At 35.9% G+C, this 23390-nt stretch overlaps 1 protein-coding gene and 1 long non-coding RNA gene across 4 annotated transcripts in view; one reads left to right on the top strand and one right to left on the bottom strand.

Annotated features, from left to right (window-relative positions):
• The window catches only part of LOC108737011 (neuroligin-3-like), a 241664-nt gene extending 221863 nt beyond the window's left edge, over positions 1-19801 (bottom strand). Inside the window, exon 1 of the mRNA XM_025975814.1 lies at positions 19753-19801. The gene's annotated coding sequence lies outside the window, so the exon portion shown is untranslated. The remainder of the gene's footprint in view (positions 1-19752) is intronic.
• Positions 1-23390, top strand: part of LOC112904814 — a 353641-nt gene that overhangs the window by 220695 nt on the left and 109556 nt on the right. The window lies entirely within an intron of this gene.

Below are 23390 nucleotides of genomic sequence, written 5' to 3'. Positions count from 1 at the left end.
AATGTAGTATCGGGAATGCGTGCTTTTTAGTTTATGGTAGGCTTAAAGTAATTTAGGAATAGTTTGTAATTTTAAGGGATTAAGTAATTGTTATCCGTATGTTTAGAATAAGAAGCAAAATATTTTTAAGCAATAAACTTTAAGAAAACTACTGCGTCCTCTCCAACCGTACGGTTTTATTAGCTGACTGAAGGTACCGTGAGAAAGTGACAAAAATTGACACGTGCAACGTTGGGGTAAAGAGAGACAGAGAGGGTATACTTGACCGAGGGTCTCAAAAACATTACGGTCAGTCTTGCGGGGGAGAGTTGAATCAGTTCTCGAAGACAGCGGTTGTAGAGGATCGAATTTGTACGAACTTATCATATGTTCATTTTGTATTTCATTTTATTTAATAAACACTTTTAATTCTTTCGAATTCTAAGCTAACATCATTATTATTAGTCCCATATTATAATGAATCGTCTAAAATTTAAATTGTATTATTTTTTTACTTTGACGATGCATTACCGTAAAAGATCTTACGTTAAACCATCAAGTTTAAAACTCGTCGCAGATGTAAGTCTATCGTCAAAAATTGACTCAGTTCCGTGGCTAGCACCGAGTGGCGCAATAAATTCGATATGAAGTGGTTCAGTCCTCTAACAATATTATTGACGTAACTTGAGCTATCGAGAGAGAAAAGTTTCTCCATTTTCCACATAACCCAAGTTCGTTATCCTAGAGGATCAAGGACCTGTTTCGAGTGAAACTAGTAGATATTGGTTTTCCCGTAGTGGCCGATTGCAGTTACATTAACTCGCACGATCGAGCTTTTGTTTTCCTCCCAGTTTCCTTTCGAACTAAATCTATACGTTACTTAAACGACGTAATTTTTGATACGTACATCATTTAATTAATTCGATGTCCCTTTCAGTTAACAAAGCAAAACCTAATTTGTTGAAAGAAATGGTACATAGGTATTAGAGTTTATGGTTGCCCACTGTAATGTAAGGATTAATATTCCACAAAAAATATACGAACGGTCGTAAACTAAAGAAAAATGGTACACACTGTACTGTAATATACATAAATTGTTTGATATTTTTGTTAATTTGTAATGCACTTGCTTCTTCTTTAATTCTTCAAACATGTACAGAGCCATTGCTATTAATTTATTCTTGCCTAAAGTATTTGTTTCGAGTGTTAGTTCTTCAGTTACTTTTGCTTGTGGCAAAACATGTGTCCAAATTGGTTATTTCATTTATCAAAGCAATTAAATGATGTATTTTTCATCAAAAATTAATTTTGAAGAAGTACCTATGTCTAGCCATATCCTTTAAGTACTAAAAATACCAACAGGGTAGTGGTTTCGTATGTGAAAATTTGTAAGATTTTGTTCCAACAGTTACTAGAATTTAGTCCAAGCTAGTAAGATCTTTAATCCCTGGTTATATAAATAAAATAAATCATTGGTGAGATGTAACCTAAAAATGGAAATTCAGCATATTCAAATATTTCCTGCTGGAAAATTCCGAGCATTTTGTTCGACGGTAAAACATTCATTTCTTTTAACGTACAGTGGCGATGAGTGATGTAATTCGATTTCTCTTCTTATCTAGGTGTCAGAAAAGTGCAGTGGTCGTTTATTACAACCGAACAATTTGCATATAATTAGCGCCTTGTCTTTTTCCTAGCGATTTTCAGAATTTCTTACGTCTGCAGCGAAAAATAGAGAGTTAGTTTTTGTTCTTGTAACCCCAACTACTGCTTGTAATTGTATTAATTTAGTATTTCGACAACAATTTCGAATTTAATTGACGAATTTTCAAAAGAGTACTTTTATTTATTTTAACGTTTTGATAAAATTTCATAATCCGGAATTTATGCTTGTCTGATACCCAATTTGGAATATCCCAAAACTTATGATGCAATGTAGTCAATTAAAAGACATCAAATTTTCCTTGGTTACCCGAGATAAAAATGTTCAGTCTGTCAGAGTCTCTGAAAGCGAGAATCGAGTCTCCGTCTCTCATCGAGTCACTCTGGCGCCGTTGAGTGAGACTGTCGAGAGACTGTCAAACAACTGTTCAGCGTCTCTGAACGAGAGACTCCAGTGGCTCATGGAGAGATCCTCATTTCGTATCCAGTCTCTAAACGAGAGACTCGAATCTCTGAACGAGAGACTCGAATCTCTGAACGAACTCGAATCTCTCAATAAGTGGTGTCTCGATAGACATGGTTAAAATTTTCTAAGCTCAACATTTCAGAGATCCCAGTCTTTCTACGAGAGACTCGAGTCTCTCAATTTTTCAGTTTTATTCATTCGGTGTCTTTGTGAAAGACTCGAATCTCTGAATTAACAATTTTATCGTTCGAGTCTCTCATACAGAGACTGTGAGAGATCCATAAAAACACGTAGGCAATAACTGAGAGACTGTGAGAGACGCTCTCAGAGACGCTGAAAGACTCTGAGAGACTGGAGAGAGACTGAAAATTGTGGCTAGGGTAATAGTTGTAACTTCTCTTTCTTAAAAATGTTGCTATTGAAAAGTATAAGCGTGCGCATTTCTAAAGAGTTGAGAATATCTCGAACAAGGACCAGTAGAAGGAACGATTTATTGGAACGCAATAGAACAAATGGAACTAATCTTAATAAAACGCGATTGGATAAGAGTTGGGGGCAATAGAACAACTCGTACCGTACAACGTGCCATCAGTGCGGTATTGTGCGATTTTGTTGCTTTGCGGGGGTCATGGATGACTCTCGCAAAGCGAGTTACATTGAGGCCAATGCTTTATTGAAGTCGTAACTTTCGCAAAATACAACACGTCTATTTTATTACTGATTTTATTGGCAAGCTCGATCGACCAGCGGGCGTCCCAATCAGTCCGACATCTTTACTGCCAAGAAATCCGATTTCACATGCGATATGGGCCATGTCGCATGGCCCCATTTACGGCTGCAGGGCATTAAAAAAAAAGATGCAGGTCTATTACTTGTTGCTCATAAAAGCTATTAGAAGCGACTCTTTTAAGCTATGAAGACAAAGAAGCAACAGATTTAATAAACACGATGAATAGTCGATAGATATTACTTATATTAGATAGGGATTATCGAGAGCGAGGAAGAAGTTTTCAAAATAGTGTAAGTAATGTATGCTTGAATACAGGGAGTGAACTAAGAAAAGGTAATAATTTAATTGTAAAGAAAGACTTCATCTGCAGATAGGATTTCAAAAATGCCTTAGTCAAAATCACTTTGACGATTATAAACATCCCTTGTTAGCAACCAACTACAATTGCTATATATTTTAAAACCTTTATCTATAGTTTAGGCATGAACCAGAGAGCACGTCAATGCCTTTAACTTTATTGAAAAATTGAAACAGACATGTGGCCCTTTGATCAGTTGCTAATTTCTTAAAGTATCGTATCTAATTAACTATTGTTATCATTAGACTAGCCTGATGAGGTTGACGTTAAAGCCGACAAAACGAATAGAATTGTACCGCTGACAATGTGTGTAGAAAATTTCATGATGATCGATTGAGTATTAAGGCGTAAATTGGTAATTAACAAACAAACAAATAAACTCACATATTCGCATTTATTAGTCAGGATAATAAATGTAAGTCATCACCATAAGGTCGTCATTCCTAAGACTGGTTGGACACGCACCTCTACTCTTTCCTTTCCTGAGCTAATCTTCCCATTTTCCTAAAACTAGAACAACCCACATCTTTAACTGTTTGCTAACGGTAATCTAATCTAGGTTTACCTCTACCCTTCTAACTCCCGTTTCTGTCTCTAATATGTTTCTGACTAGACCTTCATGCCTCAGAAGGTGTCCTACCAACCTATCTCGCCTATCTTCTATTGACTTCCACAGAGTCCTCTATTGTCCTATTCTATGTAGGTATAAAAATAACAAATCAATAGTTTCAATAACAAATTCTACCACTCTGTTTTCAAATAATATATATTTCAGGCCTATATTCTTATAATTGAATTAACTTGAAATTTTATTACATTAAAGTTTTAAAAAATTAGCCATTCACTTGTTAATAGTGTGTATTATAATGATGTAATTACAGCATAAGTACATTTTAGAGATTTATTTGATCCACATGAAAAAATGGTTTATGTACTGTTCGTTATATAGGTCCAAGACATAGTTAAGTCATAAATCAGTGTACGAGGTGTTATAACTTATGCATGAATAGCCTTTCCTATTCTGATATGAAAGTGCAGATAAAACATTTTGGAGTTGCTTTTATTTACAATGCTAGTATGGACTTTATTATACCATAACGCCAAATTTATGAACTGCAGAGTTTCTTCGGTGGGAACATAAAATTCTTCTTCTTCGTGGTTGCTTAAAAACGAATTTTTGCGGTTAAGATTTTTTTATGGCCGATGAGCCGGTGCTTGATAGTCATTCGACTAGAGTTTTATCGCTATTCCAGTCGACAACGATGACGGTCGCGTACGGAAAGATGCTATTAAACTATTTATTGTTATGTCGCACTTAAAAGCTGCTCTAATTACAGCCTTTAATCCGTAAAGACTTCATAAAATTTCTTATTTCATTACGAGAGTCGAGCTTAACGTCGAGGAAGTGGGTTCGGGAAGACTCTGAAAACGCGTCAACTCCACTTTCTAATGAGCATTCCCAGAGAAAGTCGATTCGTCTACAACACGTGAATTGTTTTCACATTCAAGGCAGAAAGACATGCTTTAAAGCAACTTGTTAAGTGTAAGCTTCGCTAGCTCCGATTAACGACTTGTTACGAATGCAGATGGTAGAACGACATCCTTGTAAAATTTAATGATCGTTGATTTTATGGTTTTCTTATTTTTAAGTACAAACCTTTCCAGGATCTTTAGGGAAATATGAACTAATATAAAAATGGAAAACGAAAACTTCGAAGAAATCGATGATTTTCGGTATCAAGGGATTGTGAAAACTAAGGTTGGAAATAACGCTAGAGATATAAAACAAAGAATAGTGCAACTTCAAGTCGTTTAGAATAAGAAATAAGCGAGATTGGGTGGTATGACCCCTTCCTAGTCATAAAAAAGCACTTCGGAAGCAGTTAAACGAGTTAAGAAGAGCAGATGTACCTTTATATTAGATTACTGTTAACAAATAGAGATGTAGGTTTCTGTAGTTATCGAGAAACGCGAAAATGATGATGGACGCCTGCGGGGTCTTTGTAATATTAAAAAAAAAAGTAGTGAGGAATATTAAGTACTACTATATTATTCCATACAAAGTCATACAGAATGCAAGTTCTAAAACAAACGTTAATAAAACTGTAATACTTTTAGAAAAACTGTTTGCAGAATTATAGTAAATAATGTTGGTTACCTTCATTTTTCAAAGATGTTGTTAATTACATTTACCTAGCAAAGGTCCTCCTACTTTTAATCAAGATAAAACGAATGTTTTATTTTACAACCAATCTATTTGTTAGAAAAAATATTGTCCGAAGAACGAGGTGATAGGATGCTATACAACTACCAAAACTCTCATCCAGAGGACAATAAAGAAGATGTATCCCTTTGTTTTACATTCTTTATCGCGAGACCATCTTGACTGTCTCAGAGGAGCCGTTTATGTGTGTTGCTGGATAGATAGATGCTTAAATTGTATCCATCCTTCTGCAATCACCGGTGCTCAGAAGGGCGATTGAAACAATTTGACGTCCGCGCCTTGCCTACACATTATTACTTTCCCCGATGTTGCTTTATATCTGTTGTCGAAGGAAAATCCCAAAATAAAACAGCAAATAAGAAATGAAAATCGAACAAAGATTAACTATTTCGGTCATTTATTACAAATATTTACTTAACGTATTGGAAGGGAATCAATATACCTGTTACTAAAAGTGTACTACTATAAAAGTGAATCGGTGGATTTTCATTAATTTTCGGTACCTAAATATTTACTGCTCTTCGCAGTTATAATAACATCATTGGTGAAATACTGAACGAATTAATTCGTAAATTGAAATTACTAATTCAATCGGTTAAATTAATGAAAAATAAATAAATATGAATTCAGAAGAAAAAATGCATAAAATCCAATCGGAATTGTGTAGTTGACGAGTATTCCACCAATGTCAATGGACCAACTATTGACTTAAACAAACTAACTGAAGTAATCGCCTATATATTAGAGCTTCAATGACAAAAAATAATATTATAAACTCAACTAGAGCTTTCTTACCTGATAATTAAAGTCCCTAAGAATGTCAATGCAGTTTTCAATCGCAAAGACTGATAGAACAAGTTACTTAACTATCTGATCACATCAGTACATAGCTACAAAATAACTGGCAAACCAGTTAAAAATACTGTTTCACAGTAATCTATTTTGATTAGGTACTGCTTTTTCAGTTATATGTCACAATTTATTGTGAATAACAACCAATTAATCAGTGACTATGTCACTGGAAATATAAGTGAATTTTTCACTGTTTTATTTTTAAGATGTACCTACTCTTTCCTTTCTACCTTTTGTGTTCAATTTTATTTTATGAACTTATAAATTCTATAAGACAGCATTGTTTAGTAGAACCCCGCTTGTTCGTCTAGTTACATTAATTACAAACTTGAGAATGTCTGGAATAACAAAAGGTAAAATTGCTTGTAAAATGACGAGCAATTGTACCAGGTCGTGTCGCAGAGTGTCGCGCCGTGTTGCGCCGCTTCGAAGGAATTAACGAAAGGGTCTCGAATCGTTGCCGATAGACGACGTTTCTCTGTATCGGGGTGGACTGGCGCAACGTAGCACCTTGGCGCAATTACTCAGGAGATTTATCAATGCGGCCGCGAGAAAACGTTGCTAATACAACAAACAATGAATCAGAGCGAAGAGGCAGAGACCGTTTCGCTTAGGGTTCAAACATAAAGGAACGTAGTCGAAGACAAAGTAAAATTAATTACGGATAAGGAAAACATCTGCGCGAAAGATATTAAAGGAAGATCAAGATGAAGAATAAGAAAAGAAGAACGTTTTTGCAACAAGACGCAACGGTTCCGCAAAACGTAAAGCCGTCGCGATTTAGTTTCCAAGCTGCGATATCGGAGGGAGAGCGATAGATGCGGAATGCAAAGGGTTCATTAGACTACAGATTTGCTTTTGTGATTCCGTCGCTTTCTCGGCGAGGGCGCGGTTTCATCTTTTTCCGCCGCCCGACGACCAAGTAAAGTACGATGTAGATTCGATTCGGCAAATGAGCACGCTAAATCGTTTTCAAGGAGGAATCGACTTAATGGGCTCTGGTTAAAGCACCACCGGATCTCGACGGAAAAACAAAATTAAAAAAACTTATAACGGCTAAAACCTAAAGCTTTAAACAAATGTAGAGTACGGTACTGTTTTATACCCCATTTGAGGGCGATGGATGATAAAAGGTGGAAAAGTTCTTTTAAGTCTACGTACTTATTCTTTCATGCCGTCTTTTTCTTCTATGATCTTGGAATTTTAACCAGTGAAATAAGCATTCTTCTTGAGGAAAACCTGGCATAACCTAACCCAACCTTAATATTGTCGATTGTCGTCGGTCATCACAATGGAGTCATCCAACGTTCTTCTACAGCAATCCATCCACCCCACCCCAAAACAGACGGTCCCATAACCTATACATTTTCCTGCCTTCTCCCTTACTCCTCACTTAAAAACACTTTTTCAGTGCTCTGAAAGGTCAACTTTAGCCTCACTCCAACCCTAGACTAACTTTTTACTAGCATGTTCGTTAAGTGAAGATACAACTATATACTCGAAATCATCCAGGTTCCATTTTTCTTATAACGAGTAACCTTCTGCCAAGGGAAAAGTTCACAGCCAATAACTTCGTTGCCAGCTAATTTCATCTTTTGACACATCGAGTCAATAACGAAGAAATACGTACACCGTTGATTGTCAAAATTAAATAAAAAGTTCACATGTGACTTAACTCAATGGGTTTACTATCTGTTATTTCTCTTTTAAAACGTAGAAGTGGAAAAATTAAAGAGAAGAATTAAAGTTTCAAGTGGTACTGAAAAGAATTATGATTGGTACCTTGCTTCAATGCTCTAACCTAATAATAGTAGTCAGGACATTTAATTTTGTAGTTCTTCTTAATTATATCTGTTTTACTTACCCTACGTAGGTGCGTAGTGTGCCCTTTTACTTCCAAATTCGCTTTTTGTACCTATAGGTACATTATCAATTCGAATCAAAGATCCAATTAAGTTTGGAACTGCGGAATTTTGTCACTACTGATTTAAACCAAATCGATACAAAAACCTTTAATTTTTGAGTAATCACCGTGAGTGGCGGAGGGAGGGCAACGGCTGTATTAGATGGATATAATGCACTGCCGCGCGAAGAGCGAGAAATCCGCTAGAGTCCCGGTGGCGTGTGCTGTGTTCAGCTGTTGTTTCCTTACCTCTGCTCTCCACGTGGCTGGACATCATTGCCTCTATTTGCGGTCTGTGTAAAAACCAAATCATAATTTGCCGTAAACCTGTGAAAACGGAATGTATGCTGGGACACATAGTAGAAGTGAAACTTCAACGAGTGGAAAAACGAATCGCAACAAAATTTTTACTTCAAGTTTTACGGGCAGGTTTTCAAATTGGACAAGTACATTAACAATCTACCCGTAAAACTTGAAGTAAAAATTTTGTTGCGATTCGTTTTTCCACTCGTTGAAGTTTCACTTCTACTATGTGTCCCAGCATACATTTCGTTTTTGAATGTTTTCTGAATTTTTTTATATGGTCCCGTTCACCTTGTAGTTTCGCTTGTAAAAATATACGTATAAGGTAGACTTATAAGCAACATGCCTATGAATGTACGTATATATCTTTGTTGGTTTTAAGTATTAACGATTAAATAAAAAGAGGAATAAATGCAATAGCCGTAAATATACCTTAAAGTGAAAGAACGAGCCGCGTCCGATCGTGGCCGCAAAAAGTTCGCCATCAAATATTTAAAACTCGACGGCTTTCAGCGATCCAAGTAGAAAATTGTTCTAAGCAAGATTTATGGCTCTTCCGGAGCAGGAACCGAGCTGTACGAGTCGAAATATTTATGGATACGTCATTGATATTTATTATTTTAAATATCAGTTTTACATGAAGGTGGAACTTGAACAGGATCTACATCTTCCTCAGAGAAATCGTCGATTCCCCTTGAGGACCGCTCACTTTCCTGTTTTATAAAAAATTACATTTGAATATTGGAAAAATATGGAACTCTTGAATGATGATCTACCTACCATAATATTTGAACTACAAAAACAGAGACAAACATAGTACATTAGAAGCGGATGTAAATAATTTTTTAATATATTATATTTGCTTTTAAGCATTCGCAAATTACAAAAGTAATCATCTGTCTGTCAAAACCGCAAAATATTCAATTATTAAAATCCATATATTTGATATGTCTGTAGAGTGCATCTCGTGATAGAACAACAAAATAGGGGATGTAAAAGTATGCACAAAAAGCACCCCAATTAACGAGCCGTCAACGATAGAGAACAGTTGCTAGTTTAGCAGACGTGTTGTCTTATCGGGCTTCGTCAACTGAGGAAACACACATACCTATTCGTGACCATCGCAACAGCTGGTACGTAGACAGGTCAATTGTACGTAATGATTAGTAATAATCTGTACTCGTTAACGTTTGATTGCAAAGTTATTGATATTACCACAAAATACAAAAATATGTTTGACTCTCATGTTTATGTATATTATGGAGAGGTGTACGATCTCATTTTATTTGTTTTTCATGTACCTTCTTCTTCCTTAATTTTTCTGGAGTACTGATCAGACGTGGTGTATAATTTTATTTGATGTGGAAGGATACGAAGAAATATTTCTATTAATATTTCTATTTTTATTAATTACTTTAAAAATTATAAACTACCCATATTATTTAGATGTATTGTAATATATTTAAGGAACAGAAAGTGGTTGAATTGGACTGCTATTAACACAATTGGTCGTCAATCTTAGAAGTCTACCTGAGGGTTTGTTACGTAAATCCCTTGCGATTTCACTAAATCCCCCGAATCCAAATAAAACTTCTTCCGTAATTTGGTTTGATAACGGAACCATTCAGTAGATGTATTTAGTTTCTTTAACGGTAAGGCGATCGAATTCAATGGTTCTAGGAAAGGTGATCCAACATGGGAAAATTAATTGTACCATTTGTATTTGATCGTAATTAAACAGCTAATAGGATACGTCTCTTTATAAATCGGATAGTACTAATATTGAATGTGATCTATAATCCACAGCCACGTTTTCGAGTTTAGTCTGGTGAACATTTGGATTGATTCTTTTTTTTTGTCAAGTGTTTTGTTGATACGTATGTGATGCCTTACAGAGTGAGCTTCTAGACTATAAACCGCAGTGAAAGTCCAATTGCCTAATTAGGCAATAGTTGACTCCAGTCTTCAACCTTCGAGTCTGTTCTTTGACGTTGTATGGTTTATATTCAATTAATTTTTATCAATTGCATTGTTTTATAGTAAAATATTAGCATTCTTTCACCACATATCTATCCAATAAGCTGACACTGATACGTACGTCAAATATTTTGTTGTGATACTTTAGTGTACGACAATTCAGTAAATATTATCTGTAGGTGTTTGCGAAACCAGTGGGGGGGGGGGAGCGGTTGTCGGGTGTTAGAGAGTTCATCAATCAACCCAAGAAGAGAAAGTCACTTTTCGCAGGATAATTTAGCTAAATACGTACCTATCTCCCTTCGCAGTTAACGAAGAGCTTTAATTAATTAAAATCGCTCTTCATTGATTACAGAAGGCGATGCGCAGGTGTTTGCTCGGTCCACTTGACTTCCTCCTTTACGTGTCGAACCTCTTGAATTTAAATTGGTCGGAATCGCTTCCCTGTTCCTTTTCTGTTGCGTCGGTCGACAGCCCTTTATGGTGTGCGCGAATTTCACGGCGACGAAATTAAATTACTGTTCGAAACCAATTTGGCGAAATAACACCACAGCTTTACCGAGGCATTATTTCATTCGTGTAAAAGACACTCCCTCAATTTTTAGTTTACAGGATAACTCAACTTGTTCCCTTTAGCTTGTTGATGAACCCTTCAAATTCTCGGTTCACATATGGTAGTTTCGACAAATTGTTCATGAAGAACTGAATGTTTGGTTTGCGCCCTTTGTAATAAATTTCGATCTTTTTGGACCTCATCAGTACGCCTACGTCTGACTGACCAAGAACTTTTCTTGTGTTATATGCACGTGCCTATCACGAAGTGGTTTCAGTTTGTCAAGTTGAATATAGAAATGTAATAAATAAAGTCTTTTGTTACCACCAAATTTACCTTACTTTATTAATATTTGCAGATAGTTTATTATTAATTTAATAAATGAACGAAGTATCATATAAATGCATGAATAGATACATATAATCTTCTAGCAAAACTACTTAAGGAGTATTCAATTTAGTATTTGAATGTTGAGTAAGGTTATTGTATTTGAAATGCATAACGTCTGGTTATAGTCGATTTGGCAAACTGGATAATTGCAACTTGAAGCAACTGACAAAGTTTCCCGCCTAAAAATGACATCATTCAGCTCTACAAGCGTTAATTTAACCACTAATTGCTCTGCCACTGACGTGCTTACAGTTTCAATTGCCCAAGTTAGAAAGTTATGTGAAAAAGTTTCCATCTAGACAACGACTACGAAATGTCAGATGCAGAACTTTCGACCCACGAGTCGCATCGATTTTCGATAACAACACTCCTTTCATGTGCACACCAATCGGCAACATTTTCTTATCGTTAAATCAAATTTCGAATTACCAATAATCTCAAGAAACTTATAAAGACATATGCGTGGTAACCCAACAAAACATGGTAATAAAGTTCCAATATTTGTTTTTTTGAAACAGCGGTGGTATTACATGCCAACATACCCTTCATAGTATAGTTAAAACGTTAAACTACTTTGGTTAAATTTTGGTGTGAAATAGGTTCCTGGATTAAAAGAGTGTATGATTAGTACCGCACTTAAGTGCAATCTGACCACAACATAACAATTATGATATAACTTAGTTTTTTCATACTACAACCATTTCAACCTTTAATGTATTCATTTGTGATTAAAGCATTCGATTCGCGATTCCTATTAATTAATTGTAAACTATAAAAGCGCTGTTATAACTCTACCTACAGGTTTACCGCAAATAGAGGCAATGATGCCGAGCCACGTAGAGAGCAGAGGTAAGAAAACAACAGCTGAGCACAGCACACGTCGCCGGGACTCTAGGGACTCTCGGCACGTCAGCCTTTCTCTGCCTCCGCCGCTGTCGCCCCTCACCTCGCGATTTACCGTCTACCCTTTCCACGCGAACGTAACGCTTTTTCGTGACAGAAAAACATTTCATTCCGGTAGTTGCTGAAAGTAGGGCGGAAGTACCTCTTCAGCTTCCTTTTAGAAATGATATGGAGAAAAAGATAAGACGGAATATTGTACTTCTATAGTTATCTAATAGGTTTAACCATGTATTTCTGAAATAGGTATTAGTTTTTGCTATCCTGAGACAGACAATGAGCGAATGTAATAAAAGGTGAACGTGCTTTCAAATGATGTAAGAGGTTGAGGATCTCCACATTACGTTCCCATCGTCTATGTACCTGCTACTCATTTTCTTTATTTATCTCGTAAATCATTTTCGGAAAAGGTCGCGTTTGAGATAGTTCGTTTAGTTGCCGGTGGATGGTCCGCACGAGCTTCGAGACATTCCTGAAAATACGAGGGTGGATTGATAAGTTTCCGGCCTGACCAAGAAAAACAAGGTTTTTAAAAATTTTTTTTTTTTATTTCTCAACATAATCTTCCAAGGCTGATACATTTCTCATAGCGGTGTTCCAGTCTATTAATGCCATCTCTATAGACTGATTCGTCAAACTCCTCAAAATAACCATTTACAGCTTCGATTACTTCTTCATTGTCCGCAAATCTCTTACCGCCAAGCCATTTTTTGAGATTAGGGAACAGAAAATAGTCACTCGGGGCTAGGTCTGGAGAGTAAGGAGGGTGCGGCATCAATTCAAACTTTAGATCGTTGATTTTAGCCGTCGCAACGATTGACGTGTGCGCTGGTGCGTTATCGTGATGAAACAAGATTTTTTTCTTCGCCAGATGAGGTCGTTTAATTTTCACCTCGTGGCTCAAACGTTGCAATAAGTCTGCGTAGTATTGACCAGTGATAGTATTACCCTTTGCAAGGTAATCAATGTATATAATACCTCTTGCATCCCAAAAAACAGTAGCCATAACCTTGTTCGCCGAAAAAATTGTTTTTGCCTTCTTTGGAGTTGGTTCCCCTGGTCCAATCCACTGTTTAGACTGTTCTTTGGTTTCAGGAGTGTAGTGGTGGACCCACGTTTCGTCAACGGTTACGAATCGACGCAAAAATTCGCTTGGATTACGCTTATACAATGACAAATTTGCGGTAGAAATGTTTTTTCGAATCAATTTTTGGTCGACTGTTAGCAAACGCGGCACCCATCTTGCACAGAGCTTTTCCATATGCAAATGTTGGTGCAAAATATGTTGCACACGTTTATATGACATCTTACAGGTCTCAGCTATCTCACGCACTTTCAATCTGCGGTCTCCCAGCACTATTTGATGAATTTTTTCGATCATATCTGGAGTTGTGACCTCAAGGGGGCGTCCTGAGCGAGGCCCATCAGAGGTGCTCACACGACCCTTTTTAAACTCGGAAACCCACTGCTTAACGGTTGAATATGACGGGGAGGATGTCCCCAGTGTTGAGTCCATCTCTTTTTTAATTTCCTTCGGCGTTAACCCCTTCAAATAAAAGTATTTGATGACAGCACGATTTTCCTGCTTTTCCATTTTTACGAAAACCACAGAGGCGTCTTGTTCAGCGTGCTGTCAAACCTACACTAGCAAGGAGATCGGGCTGAAACTATAGCTACAAGCTATCCAAGGATGGTACTATAGAATGTCACCTCAAGGTAGGCCTAGTGGCGTCATCTCTTGGTTAGGCCGGAAACTTATCAATCCACCCTCGTATGTGCGCTGCCTTTAGCCCGAAGTACGGGCAGACGGGCGTCGAAATGAGACGTTCAAAATTTGCACTTGGAGTTGTAAATTCTACGGATGCCCCGGATTCCTTTCCGTCTTCACGCTCCGCTGCAACGAGACAATGTTGTGACGCCTATATAATTAAAATTATTATTTCCTTAGCTTTACGTCTCTCTATAACTGAGACGAGAAGGAAGCGCAACATAATTTAACGTGGGTAATGAGATTGTACTTTGCGTCTGTCATCCGGTGTACGAACAACTCCAAGTGCATTCAAGTTATCGAAGTTATCTAATGTGGGTGGTGTACGTGATACAGCTGGTAGAATTTGATCTTAAATCAAACTGGAAGTAATGCAATCTTCTACGTGGATTAAAACATGAATCAGACTCATCCAATATCATACGGTTACATAGTTAATGATACTTCAGCTGAACTAATTTACAAAGAATTTGCAGACGATGCATACAATTAACAGTAACTGCAATGCAGAATGTATGACTGTACATATCTACATACTGACAGGTAGAAGATGCCCAATTTGATTACTTCTTTTCTATAAAATCACTACCATAAAAAATGGAAAAGTACTATTGGTATTTAACCGTTTTCTGTTTAATTAACACTTCTATTGTGAATTAGTTATCAATTCACAACTATACGAACACTTTGTCACTTCTTCGCTCCTTCTTCTTCCCTTTGCACTGCCTCGAACTCGTTCTCGTTCTGACTCGTACTCGAACTCGCGACAACTATATATATATAGGCTAGTCTTGTTTCTAGAATGATCCAGTATGTATGTTGGGTTGCCTACATGTGACAATAGCTTTAAAATGGATCAAATAAATAATCGAACTTATCCGAACTTTTATAAAATTATATCAACGAATCATGTGTAGTTTTTGTAACAATCGTTTACACTTGTTGGTCAAAGATATCGTAAATAACTTATCATGCGGTATGTTTAGATGTGATGGATAAAAGATTGTGTTTAGCGATCAAAAGTAATTGTTTCCCTAAATATCAACGAGATTATCGGAAATTGAAAGTTTTTTCTTTGGTCGTTTTCCATCACGATATAGCCTATCCGGCACATATAGCCCAAGTGATATATAAAGAAGGCACTAATACCGAAAACGTTGCGTTTCCATTGTTCAGTCGTTCTTATGTCTCCCGTCGAACGTGGGCACAATGGAGGCTTCGGAATATCAGCAGGTCGGTTACAAAGCGCTCCATGGCAGTGACAAATTGGACCGCGGAGCGCCATTTTTTACGGCTGTCGCTTTTCAAAGATCTAAAAATTCTTCATTAATAAAACATTTAGGGTGCTCGTGCAGCAACCGTCATAAATACGTACTTTCCCCATAAATCGTCTAGAGAAAAAGGGAAAATCTCGCATCACTACACCCAACAATCCCGTGATATGTCTGTTCTGATTTGAATGGAAGATGTTTCTTTCACATTTCTGAACGACGTGATGGAGATTGTGACGTTCCGAAATAGAATCAGATATGCTTGTTTTTGTCACACGTATAATAACAAAGGGCAGCTATATCAAAGAAGAGAACACCCCAAGTTCAGTCTCTGACAAAGAGTTGACATTTTACAGGCGAAATATTATTCCAAATTTGGTCTGGCACCCGTCAAGAATCCCCTCGCCTTTGTGTCAAACTTTGAAAAACATTAATTGGAATAATAAAAAGAGTTTTAAAAATAACTTGTAATGGATTTTATGTTGCATCTTTATGAAACAATAAATGTAAATTATAAATAGAAACAACTCCACAATTTTTTCGAAGGACTATAAGTATTCATAGTCTTTTTTCAGAGAATTAGGAAGAATAATAAATGAAATATAGTGCCTTAAATTAAGTATTTATAATAACCACGGGAGAAGGAGAGAACGGGCTGTTGGGAGTGTTTACGGATTATTTATTTAATAATCCAAGATAACGATATTATTAAATTTGTTTTGTTTTCGTTGCTTGCCAAAACAATTTGTTTTAAAAAAGTTTTTGTTTTTCAATTTATTTCTAACTATCTCGTCTATTTCTTATTGACTTGCATGATGACCTGTGTTTTTTTTTGCAATACCTCCTCGTTTCTATCCACGGTACCTTGTTTAACAATACATCTCAAACAGTTCTAACTTTTTCTTTTCCGCTGCACCCATCATCCACATTTCAGACCTATACATCAGAGCCCTGCTCTATTTCAAAATGAATTTTATGCTGTCACGTATTTAAACACCTTCTTCCAATATTACTACCTTTATTTAACCATTTTTCTGTCTAATTAACACTTCTACCATTAATTAGTTATCAATTCACCACCAGGTACAAGAACACTTTGTCACTTTTTCGCTTTGCATCAACTTGTGCTGTCTACTCGATGTCACGACAACTATTTACGTAGAGGCTGGCCAAGTTATAGAATGATCCAATATATGCCGTCTAGAAACTTGGTGTATTTGTCAACGTGTATGTTGGGATGCCTATACGCATGTGACAATATATCCTGCCTATTATACGGTGATAATAAGAATGCACATTAGAAGAAATTGAAATGAAATCGTTGTAGAATCCAATACAGACCACTAATGTTATTTTCCCTAATCAACCTGAAAAAACTGAGTGTAGGTGAAAATGTTATCTACGTCTTGTAACGTATTATGTAGAATTGTCTGACGAAGGGACAAAAAAGATAAGTTTGACTTTACGTCCTTGCTACTTAACTCTTTGCGCGTCAAAGCTTTACGAACCAGTTAATTCTTGGCATTTGTAATGTGAATTTCTAATTATTTCGGTAAACTTTGCAAAGTTCACAGTTCAGCTGAATCGAAAGTTATTTTACTTCAAGGCAAATTAAAACTTCGCTACATTACTCGCGACTTCCGCTACAACACTTAACAAAGAATCTTACGATTAAATCTACTTCACGAATAAAATTTTCCAGCTTTGAGTTATGCTAAACATTTAAAAATTAACGGATTTTAATGTAAACTCGATATTTTTAACTAAAACGACTTTTAGAGTTCGTTAAATTCACAATCAGGAAATATCTACAACTCATTCATTCATTTATTAACGTTCACAATTTTATTTTAAATTCTACAATTAAAATACTCAATTTAAGTTATCTTATTGTATAGTTTTCGACATTCAAATTATCTGAAAAGATTTGCTCTGTAAGTATACGACAAAATTCTTGTTCAATGAACTTTGCAGCTGGACTAGGCGAACATATAATTGGGACGAGTTTGCACTTATTGTTACTGCTTGGTGACAATATTTAAATACTAAATAAATACATAAGCATTAGTTATGCCATAAACACTTCTTGCCATAAAATGGTATTTAAGTACCATTTTCACTTAGTCGTAGGCATATATATTTCTTAATAACCTACTATTTGCTTCAACTAGTATGGTAAATATTTCAACATCTCCTTACGTATTAAAGTAAAATTCAAGAAGCTAAAATAATAATCCACATGCTTTTAGTGATGGATGAAGTTCATGAAAAAAAATCAATCCAACTTTTACATAAGTGCAGTAAAAGCCCGAAATAATTTCCGGGCGGTAACGTCACGCGAATGGCGGTTGTAAGCTGAAAGGTTCAAAGGGCTCTTTCAAAACTTTCGAATAAAAAGTTTTAACTTCTTTTAAACGTCCGTTGCTCCATCCACATAGCACTATAATTTAAAATTTAAATTACTTGTGTTACCGCGCTCGAGCTGCACCATATCATGCAGGCCATGCGATAAAATGAGTAAGTAAGCGATTTTATACAGTGGATAATGTGCACAGTACAACGGCTTATTAAATATTGAAGCAGGTAAATTGCTGCAACAGTCCAAATGCTCCCACTCTATACAATTTCAAAAATTTAATTTCATTTGTACAAATGGAATTGTACCTATACATTCAATTTAATTAACCGAATTAGTTTAATGTACCTAAGTGAATACAACAGCAGTGTGGTGTATTTAGGATTAGTGCAATTTACTTAATCAAAATCATCATCATCATAAGGTCTTCAGTCCTAAGACTGATTGGACACGCACCTCCCTTTTCCTATCCTGAGCTACCCGAGATAAAAATTTTCACTCTCCGAAAGCGAGACTCGAATCTCCGTCTTTCATTGAGTCTCTCTGATGTCACTGAGAGAGACTGTCTGTCAGCTCATAGAGAGATCCTCATTTCGTATCCAGTCTCTGAACGAGACACTTGAATCTCTGAACGAGAGACTCAAATCTCTCAATAAGTGGTGTCTCGATAGACATGGTTAAAATTTTCTAAGTTCAACATATTTCAGAGATCCTAGTCTTTCTACGAGAGACTCGAGTCTCAATTTTTCAGTTTTATTCATTCAGTCTCTCTGTGAGAGACTCGAATCTCTGGATTAACAATTTTATCGTTCGAGTCTCTCAAACAGAGACTGTGAGAGATCCACAAAAACACCTAGGCAATAACTAAGAGATTGTGAAAAATTGTGAGAGACGCTCTCAGAGACGCTGAAAGACTCTGAAAGACTGAGAGACTGAAAATTTTTGTCTAGAGTAATCTTCCCTAAATCTAATCTAGGTCTACCTCTACCTCTCCTAACTTCCGTTTCTGCTTCTAATATGTCTCTGACCAGATCTTGATGCCTGAGAAGGTATTTTCTTATTGACTTCCATAGAGTCCTCTGTTCTCCTATTCCTTCTAATACCGCTCAATTTTTAACCGTTTCTATCCACGGTATCCTCATCATTCGCCTGTAACACCACATTTCAAACGCTTCTAATCTTTTCTTTTCCGCTGCGTCCACTGTCCATATTTCGCACCCGTACAGCGCCGTAAATAAAATAAATAAAGAAAAGGAATAAAAAATTGTAAAGGTATTCATTTTCGCACAAATTTATTAATCTCAGACAAACTTTGAAGCAGTAGACATTACTTGACGGATACTGGTTCGCCCCTGGAATATTTACGCACAGCAGTGCGCGTCATGACAACATATACAAAGTATACAAACTCGTCCCTTATTATCATAGAATAACTTTAAATCCGAAACTTCAACGGTAGGTATAATTAACAATGATTTTCACCCAATTTGGAAGGTGGTAGAATGCTTTCAAAAAAGTTTATTAGTTTCCTTATAAATATTTCCGAAACAATTAAGACCACTCTGGGTATAATACGGGCCCGATTTGAAAAACAGCACAAATTCCGAGTGGGAAATTGCTACTGCTACTTTTTTGTACCTTTTGCGCCGTTCTCTCGAAATCTCAGGGGCCAAACTATTTCTGTTAAGTTGTACTTGTTAATTTCTAATTTTATAGAGGTAAAAGGAAACTGTAAACCTAGAAAATGATTGCAAAGTTGCAGTTTGTGGAAGTAAACCACAAGGCGTTTAATTTTAAGTTGTGAAAATATGAAAAATATCAGAAACGTTTTTGAAATAAAAGCGATCTGAGAGCAGGTGGGTAATTACCGAAACTTAAAGTCCGCGTCCCGCTTTTCCTTTTGAGATTTCACAACGGAGTAAAGTGCATTCTAATGCAGTAGCTACCTACACAGCTCGAATATTTCATAGGCAGCTGACTATGCAGAGATCGCTGCTACCTCTTTGCACACTTAAAAGAACCTCCGGAATGCAGCTACTACCCTATACAAGAGCACTTACCCGTTGCAATCTCTATAGCAGCCAGTTCCTTTCTAGAATGCAGCTCCTGAAAAAAAGTAAAGCTTATTATACTTCAAAAAAATAAGAGTACGCAATGAATTCTCAATTTTAAAAGCCAGATTAAATTAATTTCATGGAAAACATGGGACGTTTTATGAATGAATTCGGGTAGTTTGTAGCTGGCTCAAAAATAATAAACAACACGGGAAGAACTTTGAACCGACGCTTAAAAATAAATTGAGTAGTGGCAAAAGAAACAGAAATTTCCTCAGAAATTATACAAAATTGGATTGTACCCTTTCTCCTTTAAAGTTACGGATGAAAGGTGAGATAGTAAAATTGTCTGTACGTTCGCTCTAAGGTTTTCGAGCAACTTATAATCTGGAATTTTTGTAACAAACACTTTCAACAACGAAATAGTAGACAATTAATTGTCCTGTTGAATAATCTTGTTTTAATAAAATAATTCGAAGTGGCCTGTATTGTGTCGAAACTGCCAGACGCGGATCGCGATTTCGATCTTTTTTGATCTCATCAGCGCGTCGCAGGCAGCTCCGACAGAACACAGACCAACTTTTACCTGCTGTCTAACAGTGCGTTTCAGAAAATACTACAAACGGCACAGTGAACGCCATCTGTAGCACGATGCTACATTTTAGGATCACGTATGCTCCAACTAGGTCAACTTGTGTGGATATCTACTTGCTGAAAACGAATCCCGGCGTAGCCAACCTCAACGTGATAGGCACGTTAGCTTAATCGAATAAAATAATTCGAAGTGGTCTGTATTCATCTTATTTTATTTACATTTTCTACATTTGTTTATAGAAAGCGAGTTATGCCTTCGAAATTCATTAGATTTATCTGGCAACTTATGCCTTTGAGTTAAAAATATATCAAACTATGTTCTTAACCATCTAATTTTAGGTTTTTATGATTGAGTGTGTACAGATTATGTATTATTAACAACTATCGTTGAAAATTTTCGTCCCTACCCAAGCTAAAAACAATTTTTTAGTGTTTTATCCATTTCTTCACCCTCCCCCCTCTAATCGACGATCACCTCATCCACTCTGTTACCATTTCCAGTTGTCATAGTCACCCCCGTTACGCCTCTACGTCTTCAACCCCACCTGCATATACTTTGATTATTTACGAAATCTACGATCTGATAGCACTGCTTGGTAAAATTGTTCCCCGATGGGGATATGATGAATATAAATTACGATTTTACTGGGTTTTTAAGTTTTATGTTCTCGATCGGGAGCATCATGCAATAGAAAGTTATTGTCAACTCACATAAAAAACTAATAAAGTAATGCAACCGCAGTGTTTTCAAATGAATAACCTCGTAAAAATATATTAGGGAAAAGTGTGATTAAATTTTGCGTTTGTAGTTATTATGCAAACATTATCGCCTTTGTATGTGTACCAATTCTCTTGGATTCGTTCCAGAATATACGCAAATTCGTTTGATATTCACAGCTATTGCTAATTGACGGCATTTCCAGTTTTAATTGCGAGAGGCGTAAGCAGCGGAGATAAACAAAGTGCACACTCTAATTGCACGTGCAAATGTAAGGGCTGTCTGGAAAAATGATGCATGGCGTGGTATGCAACGAGTGACTGAAATGGGGGGGCCGGCGATGGCACGGAACGTAAAGCGACAGGGAAAAGGGTAAACGAACGTAATTTGCCCGTTATCGGAAAAGGGAACTGCTGCGCCGAATTACAATTAGGGTAGGTACTTAGTTGCATTTTTCACTCTGAATTTCGATGAAAACTTTTCGGAGGAAAAAGCGAAAGCAAAAGCACTTTTAAAACGTGTAGTCTTGATAAATATAAATAATGAGGGTGAACAGACCTAACAATGAAACATTTACAGGATTACTAATCATTACTGAGTTATTTAAAAGATTAAGGGATAGTAAATTGGAGTGGATGAGAATTAGTTAGTTTTTATTTTATTAAATTGATTAACTTTCATCCCTTATTATAACACGATAACGAAATATTATTAGGGTTTGTGTGCATATGTGTTTTTGTCATGCGTTGTTGACCCTAAGTTTCGATTTTTGTTGTCAATATTGAGTGAGTTTTGAGTTATTTGCAGGGAAACGCCGGGAGACTTCAACGGTGCGTCAAGAGACAAACCCAAATTCACGTTAATCAATAAAATTGAACATGGGCATTTACGCTATTATTTTTCCAGCTAATTTTAAAGTTGTTTTAGAAGTACTTTAAAGATGATTTTAAAGATGCAATTAAACAATTACCATTGGAGATACAATTGATTTAAACAGTAAAACATTTTACCTCAGAATCATTCGATCAGAATGCTATCTATCGTCTCCAAATAATAAATACGTATCTAATAATTAAAAATTCTGTTATACTAATTAACATACATTATTTATTTTTATTACTAATTTCATAAAAATATCCCACTTACGGTTTATATAGTTATTAGTGTGCGCAATGGTGGTAAAATTACTAGAACCTGCGGTGCTAAGTAAAGCCTAAGTAAGCAATAAATATGTCGATATATCGGGTTAAGGAGCTGATAACACAGCATACGATCCCTATATTTATCACCTCGGTCTCCGCAACCCCTGCCGTCTCCACCCCTCGCCGTATTTTAAGAATATCTTAGTAACTATATACGACAACATTTTTGGATTAAATTGGAACTGGACAGTTGTTTTACTTTAATGCACAATTAAACTGTTTTTAGATAATAAAGTAATAGTTTTCGTTGCTTTTGTATGTTTTAAGTGTATTGAACTATCAATTGTCCATTCTTTATTCAGTATCTGTTTTTGTGCCGTTTAGAAAATCGAAGCTGTCTTATCAAATCGAAATACGTTACTCTGAAAATGACAACACCATTTTCCGTTGGCAGTATGATAACAAAAAATATGTCACCAAAACCGTGTTCTTTACAACTGACACGAGGGTAAACAAAATCGAAGTCCAATTGCAGACTGCGTGTCAAATGCATTGCACTTTCGGTAAACACATATTTTGCGCGTTGCAAAGAACCTTTTAACGCGCTTATCAAGAAAAGTGAAAAATATATAAAGGAAATGTTTCACATGTGCTAATTATTTTCTAACATTTGCTTTATTGTAGTTATTTTTTAATAGTTATAGCTGCAGACATATCCCTAATGATAGGAATACTATTGAAGTAAATAAATTGTTGAATAAGTTATTCTAAATTATTTAAATTCACTACTAATATTCCATGAAAGTAATTATATCTCTAAATAAACATATAAATCATTAATATATAACAATATATTATATTTAACAATGTATATTTGTAACTAAATAAAACGTCTTCCACAATTTTTTTTATAAAGTTCTGTCAATTAGATTCATTTTTAAATATATTAACTTTATGGCAATATAATTTGTATTTTGTCTAGAACAAAATGCTTCGTATTAAGAAATAGTAATTAACAGTTTTATCCAAGTTGACATTAAGATACAAAAGCTTTGTATTAAATTTTTGAAATGCGAAATGAAAGTCTAGTAAAAAACCCTAGAAGTTTCGGTCAGTAATTAAAGAGAATGTAAACAGAAATTTTTCACAATTAAAGAGTTGAGAGAAGTGGATGCAAGTTCAGTCATAGA

The sequence above is a fragment of the Agrilus planipennis genome, unplaced genomic scaffold (genome assembly GCF_000699045.2).
Source record: "Agrilus planipennis isolate EAB-ADULT unplaced genomic scaffold, Apla_2.0 scaffold98, whole genome shotgun sequence".
Lineage (NCBI taxonomy): Eukaryota > Metazoa > Arthropoda > Insecta > Coleoptera > Buprestidae > Agrilus > Agrilus planipennis.
This window is presented reverse-complemented; position numbering and strand designations above follow the sequence as displayed.